Here is a 22,103-nt window from a genome sequence, read left to right as displayed (position 1 = left end):
AACCCACTGCTATTAAACCTAAACAGTGGAGGAGAGAGCATGTGCTATTGGCCTTTGCACTCTGCATTGTGCCAAGCAAAGTGAATTGAACTTGTGCTGAATAAATGTTTGAATGGATCACCGTTTGCTCAAAACATTGAATGACTTCCAATTGTCTGCAGGATAAAGTCCAAACTCTGCTTTCTGGCTTTCAAACCTTTCACGTTGTGCATCTTCAACCTTACTTCAACCTTGTTTCCTCTGTAGTTTACCATGCTCAGGCACAATTCTGCATGTTCTTCCTTTTCCTTTTCCTTGATAGTCTTGTCAGAGCCTATTGACATGTTTGCTTTTAGCTGGGCCCTGTCCTAATCTTTGGTGGTATGGTAATGAAAACAGAAGACAGTCTGTTTTCTTGGAGCTGACATTCAGGATGAGAGGGGAGGAAAAGCACAGTAAATAAATTATCAGGTGGTAGTGAGTGGAATGAAAAGGAATAAAACTGGATAAGGGGTGAGAATGGTAGAAGGTGGTTGCTATTTTAGGTGGTCAGGGAAAGATCTCTTTGGGTGTCCTAGAACGAGGGAATAAACCATGCAGTTAGAGAAGTGAAGAGCTTTCTGGGCAGAAGAAACAACATGTGCAAGACCCTCAGGTGGGAACATGTTTGGCTTGTTTGAATGATGAAGAAGACTTGTGTGCCTAGAGCAGAATGAATAAGGAGGAGTGATAGATTAGAGAGGTAGTGGGGAGCTAGACTGTGCTCCAAACAAATGTCTTTCATTGAAGAGGCCTTCCTTGACTACATCACTTTGTTTGTTGATTTAAAGCTTCTCTGAACCTGTATAGTGACTATGGAAGTTGCTTTCCAATTATTTTTTTATTGTGATCCACAGTAAAAAATGTATTTTGCATCAATAATCAATACATAAATAAATGTATTTTGCGTACATGTTATATGTGTGTGTTCTGTGTGCATATTTATGACTGGAACAACAATTTCATGAAACATGGCTTACTTTTACTATATTTGCTATATGGTGATACTTTTAAAAATGTTGACTTTAACCTGCTAAATGATTTCACAGTCTGCTAAAGGGTCATGACCTACAGCTTGGAAAACAGTGATCTACGGTATAAGCCCACTTAAGAAAAAGAATCACAACCACTCTTATTATAATCCACATATCCTTTCAGGTTATGAAATATCTTCAGTTAAAGAACATGGTTTCAATTATTTTGTGTATGTGTTTTTAGTGTTTGTTGTACTGCTGAATAGAGAGGACTTGTTTAATTTGGCAAATAGCTATTGAGTGGGATACTAGAAACTGCTGAATACTAAAATACACATAAGAATGAGACTTCCTGACTTCCTAAGGCTTGCAGGAGAGGAGAGCTTGTAAACAGATCCTTGTAATAGAGTGGAATCCATATATTTATGGAAGTAGGTTCAGGGCACAATGAGAAAATAGAGAAATGATTAATTCTTTTTGCTGAGAAGGGCAACAGGAGCTTGTTGGAGGAGGTAATGTCTGAACTGAGTTTTGAAGAAAGAATATGAATACATGGTGAGGTAATTTGGGGTAAGGAGACTTCTTAGGTAAAATAACATATAAAGGAATGATGTCACAAGACAGAATAATAAGTAGGGGTAATTATAGGTAACTGTATTATTGGAGTATAAATGCAAGTAGGAAGTGGTGAGTTGATGAAGCCACAGTGATGCACGGGCCAGATCCAGAAAAGTCTGAAATGCTTTGTAGGAAGTTGCTACATGGGAAGTAGAGATACCATCTCTCAGTAAGTCCAATACAGCCAGTTTTTCCCCAAGTGATGAAATATATTGCTATTTCCTCAATTGTGCCCTAGTGGAAGTTGGCCTACATTTATGGGCTATGTTGTACCAAATAAACTTTTTTATATATTAAATTTTCACCCATTGCAATGTTAAATTGACTATAAGAAGCATTTGAGAACAGAGACCCACTGAGGAGATGGGAGATTCCCATTTCAGGGTTATTCTGGGCTTTATGTTTATGAGTGGAATGGTAGGTGGCCAACTATTTATTTTTCACTTCAAGTTAAATATACATATAATTAAAGTCTGTATTTGATAGGTGATTGGAATACATGACTGTATGTTTTAGGAAGATATTTTGATAAATTTAGCCAAACCCCAGTTTAACACTTTATGACAATGTCCAAAATACAGAAATTTCAAATAAACTGGGAAGAATATTTGTAATGTATATAATAAACAAGAAATATATATATAATGCACTCCTACAAAGAAACAGTGACATAGAAAAACAAGGAATACAAACTGGCAGTTTCAGACGAGAAGACGTAAGTGGCCAATAAATATTTGGTAAGTTATGCAATCTCATTAGTAATATGAGAGCTACATATTAAAGTTAGGCAAAATTTTAAAAGCTTGCTAATATTAAAATTGACTATATTGTGAGGAAATAATAAATATTATATAAACTGTTGGGAATATAAGTGGGTTTGGGGATGTAAATTGATGTGGGCAATTTGTTAGTATCTATTAATTTAAAATGGTATTCCCAACAAGTCTATTGCCTGTTGTCTGCACTAGAGGAACACTATTATATGTGCATAAGGAGGCATATACAAGTTTGTTCATTGCAGCAGTTTATAATGATAAAAAATCTGGAAAAATAAAACTGGTCATAATAGTAAAATAACCAAGTAATTGGTATATTCATATTATGGAATAAAATGTCATTTGAAGAAATGAACACGGCATATACTGAGCGATAAGTTGCAGAACAGTATATATACTATGTTATTAAATATATACATAAGGAAAAAAACCAGAACAGTGCTGTATTTTGGAGGGGCAGGTAGGTATATATGCGTGTAAATGTGAAGAATATGGTCTGGTAAGGTAAATCCTGAACTGGTAGTAAAGTGCTTAACTCTTGGGTGATGGATAGAGGATTGGGTTTGGACGGTAGAGATAAGGAGGGACGATTGAAGGGAGTTTTTCAGTAATCTTTGGAACTTAAAAATTAGAATATTAATATTATATTGTATATTTAAAAAATCATTAAAATGATGATCAGTTGACAATAGGATTGACAATAGTTGGGATGGAAGGAAACCAGTTAAAGGGGTACTTGATTAACATAGGCATGAGAGGGGCACCTGGGTGGCTTAGTCCGATAAGCCTCTGACTTTGGCTTAGGTCATGATCTCACAGTTTGTTGGTTGGAGCCCCACATCAGGCTCTGCTGGCAGCTTAGAGCCTGGAGCCTGCTTCAGATTCTGTGTCTCCCTCTCTCCCTGCCTATCTCCTGCTCATACTCTGTCTCTCAAAAATGAATAAAGGTTAAAAAAATTTTTTTAAAGTAGGCATGAGAATGCAGTGGCAAAGACAGTGGAGAGAAGAGGACTAATTTATAAATGACGTGAAGGTAATTTCACAATGTGTATCAACATTACAATTGTATTTACTTTTGTCTCAATCCTACTTAAGGGAATTTATCCTACAGTTATATGAAATGAAGTGATATATTTACACAGTTCTTAGTTGCAATGTTGTTTGTAATAGTGATAGTGTCCAGCCATAATAAACTAAGACCTATCCACACAACGGCATACTAAGCAGCTGTACAAAAAATGAGGAAGCTGTCTATGGACTAATGGGAAAAGATCTCCTGGATGTGTTAAGTAAAAAAGCCAGTGGAGAACAGTGTATGTAGTAATGCTACCATTTGGTAATAATAGAAATAGTGGAAGGATACTCATGAAACTAGTAAAGGTGATTATTTGTGGCTGTGGGGAAGGGTAATAGTGTAAGTGCTTCCATTGAGACTTTCAATGCATACATTTCTGTGTTTGGATTTTTGAGCTATATAAAACTGTTGCCTATTTGAGAAAAAAGAAATTAAGAGAAAAAGAGATGTGAAGTAGACCCTATAGTCTTTGATGACCAATTGTATGTAGAGACATGAGGGAAGGAGGAAGTTAAGGGTAGCTCTCACATTTCTAATTCAGGGAGGTAAAAAAGGTCATAGCAACATCAGGGAGTATAGGAGGAAGATTAGGGTTTGGCCTGTGCATGGGAAGTTCTGGACTTAATATCCAGATGAATCCTTACTACTTCTTAGTTTAGTGTTTGTGTATGTATTTGTGTGTGTAATTTATGTGCTTTAGATAAGGAACTTGAGCTTATTTTAAACATGAATATTAAATAATCATCAATAAATATTTTTTATCCTTAGATTACATTTCTGTTTTAGGTTTTATGGAGAACAGCTTTGTAATGACTTCATAAATTTACAGTTAAATAGGGACACTGGGATGCACAGATAGAATGTAGATAGAGAAATAGGGAATGTAGATCTGATAAATACAAAGCTTCTATGGGAATTAGGAACTTAATTTATTAGCATGGTTCTGATTTAATCACATCTTTTGGTATCAGAAATTCAAAGAAATAAACATAGCTTTGTATAAGGATGTGATCTTTAGGGTACCTGAGATTATACTGTAATATTTAAAACAATATTAAAACTGGTTTAGACAAGTTTATAGTAGAGCATGAAAGTTATTTTTTATATAGCATGCTTGGGAGTAAATGTATATTATGTAAGACAAGGAAGTTTAACCTTAATGGAGAAAAGGAGTCACAACATTCTGGGTACTGCCTAAAACAAGTTCATGCTATGTAATTTGGTATTTAAAATTTATTTGAATGAGTTATATTTCAGAATCTAATTTTGAGGCCCTAATTTATCCATACACCTTTTACCTGATTTCTGTTTGGCTAGAGTAAAAAAATAAAACGGGAGCACGGGTAAATCACATACATGCCAGGACTTGCAGATGAATGTAGTAAATCTTCTCTAGGTTTATGTTAATAAGGACTTGGGTGTGGAATAGCAGTACAATAGAGCTGCTAAGTAATTCTTACGTGAGATTTAAAATTTTAACCGTTTTATATCTGAAGAAAAGACATCTTCTTTTAAAAATAACAAATAATGTTCTCTATATAATCCTGTAACACTTGGAGATGGTTTTGCTTTAGTGAGGGTGAAACTGTTCTGTCACCTCCAACCTATGCTTACTCCTTAACCCCTTGCCTTTCTCAGCACCACAGTCCTCTGGAGCTTTAGGAAACAATTTGAGAAATGCTGGATTGGGGTGGGCTACAGTTTGGGCATGGATGGATTCTTACCTCATATATGTTTGTTTGTTTGTTTTGTTTTTAGCACACAGCACAAAATTTTATTCATAGAGTAAAAGGAATACATGAATAGATGTAAGATGTTCATAGATGGTAAGTTTGAAGTTATAAATAAACCAATTCTTTGTTCATTAATTCAGTATACATTTTTCTCTTAAGCCTCAAAGATCTCATCCACTCCTTTGGCTTTTAATGCCATTTTATATGCTGATGAGTCCTAAAAGTGTACTTATAGCCCTGACCTCTCTTTAAAAAAAAAAAAAAAAATTAATGTTCATTTATTTTTGAGAGAGACCAAGTGCAAGTGGGGGAGGGGCAGAGAGAGGGCAAGGGTGGGGAGACACAGAACCCTAAGCAGGCTCCAGGCTCTGAGCTGTCAGCACAGAGCCCAGTGTGGAGCTTGAACTCATGAACCACAAGATCATGACCTGAGCTGTAGTCAGATGTTCAATCACCTGAGCCACCCATGCGCCCCAATGACCTTTCTTTTTGTACAGCCAAGTTCTCATTGGACATTTTCACCTGGACGACTTACAAGCCAAAACTTAACTCTTATTTTTCCACCTAAAGCGGATCCTATTCTAGAGTACCATCTCTATAAGTGGCACGTCTATCTACTCATTTTTTAAAAAACTTATTTAAATCCAAGTTAACATATAGTGTAGTATTGGTTTCAGGGGTAGAATTTAGTGGTTCATCACTTACATATAATACCCAGTGCTCATTCCAACAAGTGCCTTCCTTAATGACCATCACCCATTAGCCCTTCCCCCCACCTCCCCCCACCCCCCACAGCAACCCTCAGTTTATTCTCTGTATTTAAAAGTCTTCTGATTTGCCTCCCCGTTTTTATCTTATTTTTCCTTTCTTTCCTCAATGTTCATGTTTTGTTTAACTTCCACATATGAGTGAAATCATATATTTGTCTTTCTCTGACTTATTTCACATAGCATAATACACTCTAGTTCCATCCACGTTGTTGCAAATGCCAAGATTTCATTCCTTTTTTTTTTTTAATTTTTTTTCAACGTTTTTTATTTATTTTTGGGACAGAGAGAGACAGAGCACGAACGGGGGAGGGGCAGAGAGAGAGGGAGACACAGAATCGGAAACAGGCTCCAGGCTCCGAGCCATCAGCCCAGAGCCTGACGCGGGGCTCGAACTCACGGACCGCGAGATCGTGACCTGGCTGAAGTCGGACGCTTAACTGACTGCGCCACCCAGGCGCCCCTGCCAAGATTTCATTCTTTTCAATTGCTGAGTAATATTCCAGTGTGTGTATATGCACGCGCGCATACACACACACACACACACACACACACACACACACACACACACACACACTAGAATGTTACTTGGCAATCACACACACACACACACACACGAATGTTACTTGGCAATCAAAAAGAATGAAATCTTGCCATTTGCAACACACACACATCTTCTTTATCCACTCATCTGTCAATGGACCTTTGGGCTCTTTAAATAATTTGACTATTGTTGATAGTGATAGTTAAATAATTTGACTATTGTTGACAATGTTATAAACATTGGGGTGCATGTGCCTCTGCACATCAGCATTTTTGTATCCTTTGCATAAATACCTAGTAGTGCAGTTGCTGGGTTGTAGAGTATTTCTATTTTTAATTTTTTTGAGGAACCTCCATATTGTTTTCCAGAGTGGCTGCATAAGTTTGCATTCCCACCAACAGTGCATAAGTTCTTTTTCTGCATCCTCACCAACATCTGTTGTTTCCTGAGTTGTTAATTGTAGCCATTCTGACAGGTGTGAGGTGGTATCTCGTTGTGGTTTTGATTCGTATTTCCTGGATGATGAGCATCTTTTCATGTCTGTTAGCCCTCTGGATGTCTTCTTTGGAAAAATGTTATTCATGTCTTCTGCCCATTTCTTCACTGGATTATTTGTTTTTTGTATTTTGAGTGTGATGAGTTTTTTTTTATAAATTTTGGATACTCTTTATCCAATATGTTATCTGCAAATATCTTCTCCCATTCCATCCATTGCCTTTTAGTTTTGTTGTTTCCTTCGCTGTGCAGAAGCTTTTCATCTTGCTGAGGTCCCAGTAGTTCCATTTTTGCTTTTATTTCCCTTGCCTCCAGAGACAGGTCTAGTAAGAACTTGCTGTGGCTGAAGTCAAAGAGGTTGCTGCCTGTTTTCTCCTGTAGGATTTTGATGGTTTCCTGTCTCATATTTATAGGTCTTTCATCCATTTTGAATTTATTTTTGTGTGTGGTATAAGAAAGTGGTTCAGTTTCATTCTTCTGCATGTTGGTGTCCAGTTTTCTCAGCACCATTTTCTGAAGAGACTTTTTTCCATTGGATATTCTTTCCTGCTTTGTTGAAGATTAGTTGGCCATTACATTTGTGGGTCCATTTCTGGGTTCTGTATTTCTCATATAACTTTGATGTGTCCAGTTGAGTGAAAGGATGGTAATATCCCAGTATATAGAAATTAAGCATTAGTGGTTCTTAATCAAGTATATTTTACCTCCAGGGGACATTCAGCAATATGTAGAGACTTTTTTTTTGATGTCATAAAATGGGGGACAGGGTGGTGGTACTGGCATCTGATGGGTAGAGACCAGGGATGCTGCTAAATGTCATACAATGCATAGAAAAATCTGTGACAAAGTCGCAGTATGTCAGTGCTGAGAGAAATACTTGGTTAGTTGAATACCCCCTATGTATGTAACACTTACAAAGTGCTTATGGGTGCAAATGGCACTAAAAGAAAACCTTGTCTATATCCACAAGAAACTTATAACCTAGCTAAAGCATCTTAAACTTAGTAAGTTTGTGGCCAAACTCTTAAAAATATTTTTTAATGTAAATTTATTTTTGAGAGAGTAAGAGAGAGAGAGAGAGAGAGACAGAGACAGAGCGCAAGCAGGGGAGGGGAAGAGAGAGAGGGAGACACAGAATCTGAAGTAGGCTCCAGGCTCTGAGCCTGACGCAGAGCTCAAACTCAGGATCTGTGAGATCATGACCTGAGCTGAAGACAGACGCTTAACCAACTGAGCCACTAAGGCGCCCCAGGAAATACTCTTTATCTGTGCTGTCCAGTATTATAGTCTTAAGCCACATAGGGCCATTGAACACTTGAAATGTGGCTAGTGTGATTGAGGTACTGAAGTTTGGTTTGTTTGTTTGTTTTGAGAGAGAGAGAGGAAATGTGAATGGGGGAGAGGCAGAGAGGGGGACAGAGGATCCAAATCTGGCTCTGCGCTGACAGCTGCAAGCCCGATGGAGGGCTTGAGCTCATGAATGGTGAGATCATGACCTGAGCTGAAGTTGGAGGCTCAACTGATGGAGCCACCCAGGTGCCCCAGGGTACTGAAGTGTGTGTTTGTTTGTTTGTTTGTTTGTTTGTTTTGAAAGAGAGCATGAGCAAGGGAAGGGCGGAGAGAGAGGGAGAGAGAATCTCAAGCAGGCTCTACACAGTGCAGAGCCTGATGTGGGGCTTGAACTCACAGGTCATGACCTGAGCCGAAATCAAGAGTCGGACTCAACCTGCTGAGCCACCCAGGCACCCCTGAAGTTTTAATTAAATAGCCATATGCATCATAGTAGTGCAGTTCTATAGGACATACTTGGGCAGAATGAAATTGATACCACATGGCAGGAAAGAAACGTATGAAGGGCTGAAAAGTAAAGTGACACATATTTGGAAAATAAAAATGAATCTTAACTGCATAAAACAGAACGTCTAATGGATTAAAAGACAAGGCAATAGCAGAAGGGGAATAAAGGGTTCTAGGTTCTGAGGTCTTTGTATTATATAGAAGGAGGGTCAGTTTTAAAAATATCCTTTGTATGGGAAACTTTAAATATGTAAAGCAGAGTATAATGAAACCCCCATGTATTTATGTATTCATTGGCCAATGATGATCAACTCAAGACTAAAATGGTTTCTTACATATTCCTCTTTGTTTTATTTTATTTTATTTTATTTTATTTTATTTTATTTTATTTTATTTTATTTTATTTTTTTATTTTATTTTGAGAGAGCAAGCTCACTAGCAGGTGGGGGGAGAGAGAGAGAGGAAATCCCAAGCAGGCTCCTCACCATCAGTGTGGAGCCCAATGTGGGGCTCGAACCCACAAACCATGAGACCATGCCCTGAGCAAAAACCAAGAATTGGACGCTTAACTGACTGAGCCACCCGGTTGTCTCCCTCATTATTTTAAAAGTGATCCCAAGTATCACATTATTTATAAATATATTGTTTTTATCTCTAAAAATATATAAACTTAAATTATAATACAATTATCCAGAAAACTATAAACATAATTCCTTAATATCATTACGTATTTAGGCAGTGTTAACATTTCCTCCATCTCCAAAATGATGTTTTTTCTTTTCTTTTTTAGAGAGAGTGAGCTTGAGTTGGGGGAGGGTAGAGGGAGGGAGGGAGGGAGGGAGGGAGAGAGAGAGAGAGAGAGAGAGAGAGAGAGAGAGAATGAATCTCAAGCAGGCTCCACACCCAGTGCAGATCCCAATGATTATGACCTGAGCTAAATCAAGAGTCAGACATTTAGCCGACCAAGCCACCCAGGCTCCCCACAACTGCTGATGGTTTTGTTTTTTTAATGCAACATTCACATTTATTGAAATATCTTAGGGAACAAAAAAGGGGAGTACTGAACATCTAACAACTGTAAACTTTCTCAGGTATTTCTTTATCCAAAATGATTTTTTTTTTTACCAACTTAATTTTTTAGGTCATAATAATTTTTTTAGGTCAGTTTTAGGTTCACAGCAAACTTGAGGGGAAAGTATTTTCCATACACCATCTGCCCCCATACATTGCATAACCTCCCCCATTATCAGTATCCCCACCAGAGTGGTACATTTGTTGCAATTGATGAACCTACACTGACACATCATCGTCACCCAAAGTCCATAGTTTACATTATGATTCATACTAATGTTGTATGTTCTATGCATTTGGGCAAATGCATAATGACATGTGTTCATCATCATGGTACCATACCGAGTATTTTTACTGCTCCATAAAAAAAAGATTTTAAAAATTTACGTTTAGTTTCTTCAAATTGTAATCCAAACAGGGTCCACACATTGCCATTGACTGATGCTTGCTTAGGTCTTTATTTATTTTTTTATGTTTATTTCTTTAAAAGTTTGTTTTTAACGTTTATTTTTGAGTTAAATCTTGAGCGGGGGAGTGGCAGAGAGAGAGAGAGAGAGAGGAAGTCACAGACTCGGCAGCAGGCTCCAGGTTCTATGCTGTCAGCACAGAGCCCGATCCAGGGCTTGAACTCACGGACTGCAGGATCATGACCTGAGCCGAAGTTGGACGCCCAACTGACTGAGCCACCCAGGCGCCCCTTTAATGTTTATTTATTACTGAGAGAGTGCAAGCGGGATTAGAAGCAGGCTCCTAGCATACAGCAGAGAGCCTGATGTGGGGCTCAAGTGCAGGAACCGCATGATCTGAGCTGAAGTCAAGAGTCAAACTCTTAACCGACTGAGCCGTTTAGGTGTCCCTGCTTAGGTCTTTTAAAGCAAGATTTTGGTTAACTCTAGACTTTTAATGCATGGTATAATTCTTAGGGAACCACTGCAAGAACAGAAATAGAGGCTGTAACTTCCAAATCAGTAGAAGAAATAGATAAAATGTTAAAAAAGAATCAGTCCAAAAGAAGACAGAGAAAAGAAACTGAACAGGTAACAAATGGAGAGAGCACAAAATTAGATGCTAGATTTAAACCTAGTTAAAGGTAAAAAGTAAATAATTGCACAGGTATCTTCCTAGCCTAAGGCATCATCAGCTGTTGCCTCCAATAATTTCCTAAAGTAGTATTCCCGCCTCAATTCTTGCCTCCCTCTATGTACTACCCATATAATAACAGGAGTAGTTTTAAAAAAATGTAAATCAGCTCTTTTCTGCCATTTTTCTGTGCCACCGTAATAATGCACATAAATGTCCTGGCAGATTCTCTCAAGAGTATTAACAATGCCAAAAAGAGAGGCAAACACCAGGTTCTTATCAGGCCATGCTCCAAAGTCATAGCTGTGATGATGAGGCATGGTTACGCTGGCGATTTTGAAATCGTTGATGATCACAGAGCTGGGAAAATTGCTGGGAACTTCATGGGCAGGTTAAACTGTGGAGTGATCAGCCCCAGATTTGATGGGCAACTCAAAGATGTAGAAAAATGGCAGAATAATCTCCTGTCTAGCCAATTTGCTTTCATTGTACTAACCTCAGCTGGCATCATGGACCATGAAGAAGGAAGATGAAACACACCGGAGGGAATATCCTGAGATTTTTTTCTAGGGATATAATACATATGTGCAAATAAAATGCCTCAATGGACCATATATATATATATATACACATACGCATGCATATAAATCATATCACAACACTCTCCTGTTGAAAACATTCCAACAACTTCCTGGTAAATTCAGTGAAGTCTGTACTTAGTAGTGCCTATAACACCCTACATGATGTGGTCCATTTCTGTTTCTGTGACTGCATATCCTGCTGTCATTTTTCACTCAAGCTTAGGGCCCTTAAACTTGCTGTGCCATCTCCCTAGATCATCAGGAGCAGTCAGAATTCTTAGTTCTTAAAAAAAAGCAGCTTAGTTCTAAAAACCAGAAACCACCTCTGGTTAATTTAGCAGAAAAGGAATTTGTCACAGGAAGAAACCACCACTGTCAATGGAATCTGCTTCCATTCTTGCCATAATGGATTCTATATACTTGCTGCTTTTTTATGCATTTATTTCCTAAGTTATAGTCCATCCTGGACGTTTCTTTATTGGAGTGGAGGTCACGTAACTGCACCCTAGCTGCGTGGAAAGCTGGAAAAGCAAGTATTTAGCTTCACTAGTAGGTAGAAGTTTCTGGCTTCTTTCAGGACTCATCAGAGGGGAATTCCTTGGACATATGAAGATGTTTTGATGCTGAGCCAAAAGAGTGACCTGTCCTTTATGATGCTTTTCTCAGGAATCCTTCCTTGCTTTGCTTCCTCCCTTAATTCACATTTCTACTCAAATGTCCTCTCCTCGAAGAGGCCTTTCCTTAGACTTTGTCTAAAATGGTGATTCCCCATCTCTAATCCAGTATTTTCTCTTTTCTTATTCTGCCTTACATTTTCTTCATAGTACCACTGTTACTGATTGATTAATTGGTAGCCTCTTCCCCAGGGACACAAGCTCCATGAGGGTAGGGACTTGTTTTTGTTTACCTTTCTGTTGGCACATACTAAACATTTGTTTAATGAATGAAGGGAAAACATAGATAATGCTATAAATACCTGAGAAAATTTAAAGGGAAGGATTATTGAGGAATTAGCTCATTTAAGGAAGGTTTATTGGAGGGATGCTTGGGTAGCTCAGTTGGTTGAGCATCTGACTTCGACTTTGGATCAGGTCATGATCTCGCAGTTTTGAGTTTGAGCCCCACATTGGGCTCTGTGCTGACAGTTCAGAGCCTGGAGCCTGCTTCAGATTCTGTGTCTCCCTCTCTCTCTGTCCCTTCCCGGCTCATTCTCCCACCTTCTCTCTTTCAAGAATAAATGAACATTAAAAAAATTTTAAAAGAAAGTTTATTGGAGAAGAGAAATTTTTAAAATGGGCTTTGATTGGAGGATTTGGAGAGAAGGAAGGTAGCTATCTAAACTGGGCAAATAGCATGATGGAAGGCATTGGGTATGGAGTAAGGTGGACACGTATCGAATAAGAATTGTTTAGAATCTGATGGCTATCAGGGTCCTTTATGAGGTGGGAATTGAGAAAAGTGGACAAGGTGAAGGTGTGAGGTTACAGCAGGTGATAGAGGGCCTTGAACTAATAATAAGGTGGTCTTTTACTTGCTAGAGAGTAAAAGATGACTAGTGTTTTTTTTTTTTTTTAATTAAAAATAAACTGGTATTTTCACATAGTATTATGCAGGCATAAAATAGAATGAGGTAAATCTCTGGAGAATTTTCTGGGAAATATATTAAGTGGAAAAAAAAAGCTAAGTGCAGAACAGTGTATGTAGTATACTCTCTTGGTATATGAAGTGTGTGTGTGCGAGTAAGAATATATATACTAATTTGTTTATGTTTCAAAAAGAAAAACTGAAAAGCCAAACCAGAAATTAATAAAATGGTTACCTTGGGGTGGGGAAGAGGGAGGGAGAGGGAATGATGTGAAGGAAATAGGAATGGAAGTGAGATTCCTGTTTAGTTTTGACTTTTGAATTATGTAAATATTTTACACATTCAAAAATTACAATTAAATGAAAATAAAAACAATCTCTAAAATTGGGAACAAACTTAAAAAAATGAACCTATTGTATATCAAAATAGTTCTTTAAATACATGGAGAAAAACACACTCAAGTGACTTTTGAGCTCTATATCAAATGGCATATATGCTAAGGACAAAAAGAACTGCAGAGAAATCTTAAACCTCATTCATTTTATTGCTAGTTGTAATGTTGATGTTTTTATTCTGATACCATTGGATACATGTTTAGGTTAAAGCCAATAAATAAGATTGTATGCTTATATGTTAGAAGTCAATAGAAATACAAAATCAAAGGAGCTAGGCAAAAAAGGATATTTATAATGTTGAACTTGAATTATAAATGTCAGTATGAATTCAGGATTTAAAATATGTATATTTCTTTATTTTTAAATTTTTTTAAATGTTTATTCATTTTTGAGAGACACAGAGAGATAGAGCATGAATGGGGGTGGGGCAGAGAGAGAGGGAGACACAGAATCTGAAGGAGGATCCAGGCTGTGAGTTGTCAGCACAGAGTCTGACATGGGCTCGAACTCACCAACCATGAGATCATGACCTGAGCCGGTCAGACGTTTAACTGACTGAGCCACCCAGGCACCCCAAAATATCCATATTTCTTAATTCCATCCATATATATATTTCTTTCTTAGATGTGTCCTCTGAAAGGATCTTGAAAGTGTGTCACTTTCGTAGATAATAAGTACTTGTATTACCTCAGTTTTGTTCTTTAAATACTTTATTGAAGAAATGACTGGTTCCAGGAGTGAGGCAGGGAACGTACATAGTGAACCTAGGACAATTTGTGCCAGAAGCAAGAAACCTTTCAAAGACACAAGAAAAGCCTACCTGAAGAGGCTCTTTTTGGCCAAAATGGAGACAATTTGAACATAAAAAAGAATAAGGAGAATAATTTGAAACAATATATAATAAAAAAACAAATGGAGATGGCTATTACCTATTCTTTACTCTGAAGATTGGTAATTTAACAATTGAATTGTCTTTTTTGGTAGAAATTTGCATGGTGCCAAAGTAACACTCCACAGAATACTAGTTGGTCTCAAAACAATAAAACTTTACAGTGGAAGGATCAGGCTTATTACCAGCTTTGTTATTAATCTTGGCATCACTAACAATGAGCCAAAAAATATGTGCATCCTGATGTGATTCAATATCAAATAGACTGCATCAACTGAAGTATTTTTTTAATGTTTATTTATTTATTTTGAGAGAGAGAGAGAGAGCAGTGGAGGGGCGGAGAGAGAGAGAGAGAGAGAGAGAGAGAGAGAGAGAGAGAATATCTCAAGCACATTCTGCACTGTCCACACAGAGCCTGACATGGGGCTCGATCCCACTAATCATGAGATCGTGAACTCAGCTGAAATCAAGAATTGGATGCTTGACCGGCTAAACCACCCAGGCACGCCTGAAGTAATTTTGTAGAACATTTAAAATCTGAATTTAGTCGGACTTTTCAGACTTTCAGTTTATAAGTAATATGGGAGATGAAAGAAATTAAACACCACCTTAGATGAAGCAATCAGAAAAATACAGAATGTGAGATATAGATGAACTGGCCATTTAATGTCATAGGAGAGGAAAACAAGGGTAGCGGGGGGGGGGGGGGGGGGGGGGGAGGAAACTGTCCGAGCATATAATTAATCTAGAGATATAACAACCAAATGCAGTATGTGCCAGCTGTAAAGTACATTTTTTTTAGAAAGGAGTAGGATGAAGCAAGATGGCCAACTTTTAATTTAGAATGTGGGTGATGGGCATATGGGTGTGTGTGTTTGTGTATATACACACATATATTCATTTATATGCATACATATACACTTTTCTATATTTAAAAGATTTTATAATAAAAACTTAAAAATATTTTCCTGTTTATGGACACTTAGGTTGTTTGTAGTTTCTTTTTCTTCAATTACAAATAATGTTTCTGTAAACGTTCCTATACATGCTTCCTTTCCTTGTGTACATGTTAAGGAGATACGGCAACTTTCTAGTAGTGGAATCCTGGATCAGGGTAGACGTACCTTCAACTCTGCTAAATATTGATAATTTGTTCTTCAAATGGTTGTATTGATGAGGTTTTTAGACAAGAGAATTATTAAATGTATGTCTCCCAGACTGAGGCATAGACACTAATTTAGAGGTGTCCTAGGAGAGAAAGGATGGAGATGAGCAAAGATTGAGGCAGAGAGACAAGACTGTCAACATATATTTATTGAAGGCCTACTTTCTAGCATTGGAAAGAGGTAGAAGAATTTAAGAGACATTTAGGAGGTAAAAGTGACAGGTCTTAATGATTGATTGGAATTGAAATGGGTAGAAGAAAGGGGTCAAGGACGATTCCAAAGTTTCTGATCTACAAAACAAGCCACTACTTGGACAGATTGACTTTTTTTTTTTTAATTTTTTAATGTTTTATTTACTTTTGGGGGGGGGGAGAGAATGAGTGGGGGAGGGGCAGGGAGAGAGGGAGAATCCATGAAGCAGGCTCCAGGCTCTGAGCTGTCAGCACAGAGCCTAACATGGGGCTCAAACCTGTGAACCACAGGATCGTGACCAGGGCCGAAGTCAGATACTTAACTGACTGAGCCACCCGGTCACCCCAGCTTGATTTTTAAAGTACCTTGGAATCTACAGGTGGAAGCATCTATCCAGTTGAACATTTGAGTCTAGTGCTTGGACAGAGTCTAGGACTGAAGATAGATTTGGAAGTCATCAGGTAATCTTGGCTAAGGAAGATAAACTTTCTAGAGGAGAGAATGTAGAGAATGAAAAAGAGGGCTGAAAAATGACACACTGAGAAACTGCCAATATTTAAGGGGAAGAGAAAAGGGATCCAGTTGAAAGACACATAAGCTACCATCCTTGCCTCTAAGCATTTTATAATTTAAGTGAGACACATAAACATGAATCATTTGGTGACCAGTGCAAGTCAGAGTCTAATTTGATGCCAACTTTTATTGTACCACCTCTTGTATTTTATGTGAAATGAAGTTAAGTGTATAAAGGAAGTGGTTAGTATTTAGGCCAGGGAGTAGCATTGGTAGTGCATGCATTCAGTGGGGACATCTAGCCTGTGGTCACTAGAAGGACTCAGATGATGGCATATTGCATAGTATGTGTATTGCCTGTGTTGTGAATGTGGACTCTGGAGCCATTCAGCCTTGGTTATTCTCCACTAGCAGTATGACCTTGGGCATGTAACTTTCTATGACTCAGTTTTCTCAGCAATACAATGATGATGATGATAATTCTGACTTGAAGGTATTGTGAAATTGAATGAGTTAGTATGTGTAAATTCTTAGACTGTGTCTGGCACAATCTCTCTTGTTTTCTCTCTCTATATGTACATACACATACATGGATGGCTGTGTTATACTTTACTATGTTACACCCACTATATGTGTATATGTAGTATTATATACATGTTAGGAATTATCATCATTTAATAAATGGCATGTCTGATGAGGGCTCATGATTTGGACAGGATAGGTAGGCACCAGAGAAGAAATGTTCCCTCTATGAAACTTAATGTGAACATACATGGTTTTAAACAGGCTTTCACTGGTAAAGTGGGTGAAAAAACGGTATGAGAATCCCCTTTCCTTCTGATTCCCAGTTGGAAGCAAAGAATGCCCTTTTAATAGAAGGCTTTAAAGATGTTAAAGCCTTTGTGTGTTATGTTATCCCTGTGTGGTAGTGGGATTTCCTCAGGTCATATTTTCTCAAGAAAAGTTATTCTGGAAGGAAGTTTTTCATCAGCTTTGTGAGTATGAGTTCACTGGATCCTTGGCTTTAACTTTGGGAAAATCTACATCTGGAATCAAAGTTCTGGCTTTGGGGATTGGGAACCTTGTGGAGCAGCAGTCATTATTTTATACTGATAGTGGGAGTGTAAATTGGTATAAACTTTTGGTGATAATTTGGTAGTGTCTATCACAATTAAAATGTGAATGTAGGGGCACATGGGTGGCTCAGTTGGTTACGCATCCGATTTCAGCTCAGGTCATGATCTCACATTTCGTGAGTTTGAGCCCTGTGTGGGGCTCTGTGCTAACAGCTTGGGGCCTGGAGCCTGCTTTGGGTTCTGTGTCTCCCTTTCTCTCTGCCCCTTCCCCACTCATGCTCTGTCTCTCTGTCTCTCTCTCAAAAATAAAGATTACAATAATTTTTTTAATGTGATGTTAAAAATGTAGCAATTATACTTCTTTTGTAAAAAATTTTTTAAAGATTATTTTTTTATTTTAGAGAGAGAGAGAGCATGAGTGGGGGAGAGGGGCAGAGGGAGAGAAAGAGTAAGAGCGAGAATCCCAAGCAGGCTCCATGCTCTGCACTCAGCAAGGTGCCTGATGTGGGGCCCAATCCTGTAACTGTGAGATCTTGACCTGAGCTGAAACCGAGAGTTGGACACTCAACCAACTGAGCCACCCATGCGGCCCTAGCAAAATTATGCTTTCTAGAGTAGTTTTCATAAAAGTGCTAACCCAAGTGTATGGGTTTGTTACAGCACTATTTGTAAAGATGAAAAATGAAAATTGATTGAATAATTAATGTATTCATATTCCGTATATATGTTTCTTATTTCTGTACTGTAATAGTTTCCTATTTCCTGTAACAAATTACCATAAACTTAGTGCCTTAAAACGACACAAATTTATTATTTTACAGTTATGGAGGTCTGAAGACTCAGAATTAAGATTTTAGCAGGGTTGTGTTCCTTCTGGAGGCTCCAGGGGAGAATCTGTTTTCTTTCCTTTTCTAGTTTTTAAAGACTGCCTGCATTTCTTGACTGGTGCAGCACCCCCCTCCCACCATCTTCAAGGCTAGCAGCTATAGCAGCTTCAAATCTCTGTCTCTCTTCTCTCTGTTCTCTGCAACCTTCTCTTTGATCCTGACCCTCCAACCTTTCTCGTATAAGGACTCTTCTGATTGCATTAGGCCCATCTAGATAATCCAGGATCTTCCTATATCAAGATCTTTATTGACATTTTGACAATATTTATTCTTCCAATCCATGAGCAGGGAATGTCTTTCCATTTCTTTATATCTTCTTCAATTACCTTCATAAGCTTTCTATAGTTTTCAGCATACAGATCTTTTACATCTTTGGTTAGATTTATTCCTAGGTATTTTATGCTTTTTGGTGCAATTGTGAATGGGATCAGTTTCTTTATTTGTCTTTCTGTTGCTTCATTGTTAGTGTATAAGAATGCAACTGATTTCTGTACATTGATTTTGTATCCTGCAACTTTGCTGAATTCATGCATCAGGTCTAGCAGACTTTTGGTGGAGTCTATCAGATTTTCCATGTATAATATCATGTCATCTGCAAAAAGCGAAAGCTTGACTTCATCTTTGCCAATTTTGATGCCTTCGATTTCCTTTGGTTGTCTGATTGCTGATGCTAGAACTTCCAACACTATGTTAAATAACAGCAAAGCTATCTACACATTCAATGCAATCCCAATTAAAATTGCACTAGCATTCTTCTCGAAACTAGAACAAGCAATCCTAAAATTCATATGGAACCACAAAAGACCCCGAATAGCCAAAGTAATTTTGAAGAAGAAGACCAAAGCAGGAGGCATCACAATCCCAGACTTTAGCCTCTACTACAAAGCTGCAATCATCAAGACAGCATGGTATTGGCACAAAAACAGACACATAGACCAATGGAATAGAATAGAAACCCCAGAACTAGACCCACAAACGTATGGCCAACTCATCTTTGACAAAGCAGGAAAGAACATCCAATGGAAAAAAGACAGTCTCTTTAACAAATGGTGCTGGGAGAACTGGACAGCAACATGCAGAAGGTTGAAACTAGACCACTTTCTCACACCATTCACAAAAATAAATTCAAAATGGATAAAGGACCTGAATGTGAGACAGGAAACCATCAAAACCCTAGAGGAGAAAGCAGGAAAAGACCTCTCTGACCTCAGCCATAGCAATCTCTTACTCGACACATCCCCAAAGGCAAGGGAATTAAAAGCAAAAATGAATTACTGGGACCTTATGAAGACAAAAAGCTTCTGCACAGCAAAGGAAACAACTAACAAAACTAAAAGGCATCCAACGGAATGGGAAAAGATATTTGCAAATGACCTATCGGACAAAGGGCTAGTATCCAAAATCTATAAAGAGCTCACCAAACTCCACACCTGAAAAACAAATAACCCAGTGAAGAAATGGGCAGAAAACATGAATAGACCCTTCTCTAAAGAAGACATCCGGATGGCCAACAGGCACATGAAAAGATGTTCAGCGTCGCTCCTTATCAGGGAAATACAAATCAAAACCACACTCAGATATCACCTCACGCCAGTCAGAGTGGCCAAAATGAACAAATCAGGAGACTATAGGTGCTGGAGAAGATGTGGAGAAACGGGAACCCTCTTGCACTGTTGGTGGGAATGCAAATTGGTGCAGCCGCTCTGGAAAGTAGTGTGGAGGTTCCTCAGAAAATTAAAAATAGACCTACCCTATAACCCAGCAATAGCACTGCTAGGAATTTACCCAAGGGATACAGGAGTACTGATGCATAGGGGCACTTGTACCCCAATGTTTATAGCAGCACTCTCAACAATAGCCAAATTGTGGAAAGAGCCTAAATGTCCATCAACTGATGAATGGATAAAGAAATTGTGGTTTATATACACAATGGAATACTACGTGGCAATGAGAAAGAATGAAATATGGCCTTTTGTAGCAACGTGGATGGAACTGGAGAGTGTTATGCTAAGTGAAATAAGGCATACAGAGAAAGACAGATATCATATGTTTTCACTCTAATGTGGATCTTGAGAAACTTAACAGAAACCCATGGGGGAGGGGAAGGAAAAAAAAAAAAAAAGAGGTTAGAGTGGGAGAGAGCCAAAGCATAAGAGACTGTTGAGAACTGAGAACAAACTGAGGGTTGATGGGGGGTGGGAGGGAGGAGAGGGTGGGTGATGGGTATTGAGGAGGGCACCTTTTGGGATGAGCACTGGGTGTTGTATGGAAACCAATTTGACAATAAATTTCATATATTGAAAAAAAATAAATGTCTGGCCAACTCTAAAAAAAAAAAAAAAAAAAAAAATCTTTAATCATACCCGGAAAGTCCTTTTTTCCATGTAAGCTAACAGCTAACATTCACAGATTCTGGGAATTAAGATCTAGACATCTTTGTGGGGAGCATTATTCAGCCTACCACACTTTGTAAAACTGTGCAGCCAGTAAAAAGAATGTTTTTATCTGTGTGCACTTAGATGTCACTGATAAAACAAGAGGATCCCTGTTAAGTGGAAAGAAGCAAGTTGCAAAACCATATAGTATGATCCCTTTTTATGTTTTTTGTTTGTTTAAAAAGAAGTCTTGTGCCTATGTGTGTTCCTGTAGGCATAGAAAAGATCTGGAAGGCTACACACTAAACATTTAAATTGTTGTAACTTCTGGGGAATAAGACCACAGGGAAGTGTGGGGATGACTTTGAATTTGAATGTTACATTTTTAATATACAGTGAAAATGTATTTATTACAATTTTTATTTTTATGAAAGTATACATGTACATAGTTGAAAAAGTAAAAAATACAAGGTTTTATAGTGAAAACAAAAAACCACACACAAACAGAAAACAATAACCCTGAGTCCCTTGTGTTATTCCTTCTCACCCCAGAACCCTCTTTCCCAGAGGTATCCATTCTTTCTTTTCACTTTTTCCCCCTAGTACTTCCCTCCATATTTCTAAATAACAAGCTTATGCTATTAATTGATTTTTCTGTTTTAGGTATCTTTGACTTCCTACTTATGCAGATGAAGCTTTGGCTATCTTAAACCAAACCATCTCTAAGCATATTTTTCCTCACTTTTCATCTTCTTAATAGAAGTGCACCAAAATTTTTCCTGGATTAGTGTTCAATGGTTATTTTAATCCTGGAACTACCATTTTTTACTAACCCATGCCATATTGGGATTACATTTTCTTTCTTCTATAGGTTTTTGTTTTCTTCCCTCTGAAAAACAAATTGTGTAGTTTTTTCTTTTGCCTTACTTTTCTTGTATCCATCATTAACCCATCTCAAATTCCCCACAGGAAATCTCATTCTTTTCCTGGCAGTCTTACTAGCTTATCTTTTCCTTGAAGACCTTCTTCTGGAACCTCTGTCCTCTGGCTCCAGTCTGGATTTACTTTCCAGGTCTCTGGTCCAGCACATCTTGGGGTCTCCTTTACCATTATCTTGAGGATCCTCTTCACCCTATTTATGTTAGATCCCTTATTTCCTTGATTCTTCTTTCTGGTTTACTCCTGGTCTTGGAGGACTACGTCTTCTAGTGGCTTTCTGAAATAAGGGTCTGTGGGAGATGATTTTTCTTTAGACGTTTTATGTTTGAAAGTGTCATTTTAAGTTAAAAAAAAGTAAAAAAAAAAAAAACTATACAAAACGGGAAAGGGAGAAAAATCCAAATATACCAGAGTTCATATGATTATTTTTCTTCAAAGGAATTGCACAGAGAAAGACTTAAAGGGCACGTTCTTTTATATCCCAGCAGATTCCCAGTGTTCTCTAATTTAGAACGCAAGAGTTAAGAAATACGGGTCTTCTCTTTAGACTAAAACTA

General features: G+C 37.9%; 1 protein-coding gene and 1 pseudogene across 5 annotated transcripts in view; both read left to right on the top strand.

Moving 5' to 3' along the window:
* Nucleotides 1-22,103, top strand: part of GABPB1 (GA binding protein transcription factor subunit beta 1) — a 68,059-nt gene that overhangs the window by 9,198 nt on the left and 36,758 nt on the right. The window lies entirely within an intron of this gene.
* Nucleotides 10,649-11,809, top strand: LOC121041688 (40S ribosomal protein S15a-like; annotated as a pseudogene).

The sequence above is a fragment of the Herpailurus yagouaroundi genome, unplaced genomic scaffold, assembly GCF_014898765.1.
Source record: "Herpailurus yagouaroundi ecotype Mexico unplaced genomic scaffold, PumYag 184, whole genome shotgun sequence".
NCBI classification, from domain to species: Eukaryota; Metazoa; Chordata; class Mammalia; order Carnivora; family Felidae; genus Herpailurus; species Herpailurus yagouaroundi.
This window is presented reverse-complemented; position numbering and strand designations above follow the sequence as displayed.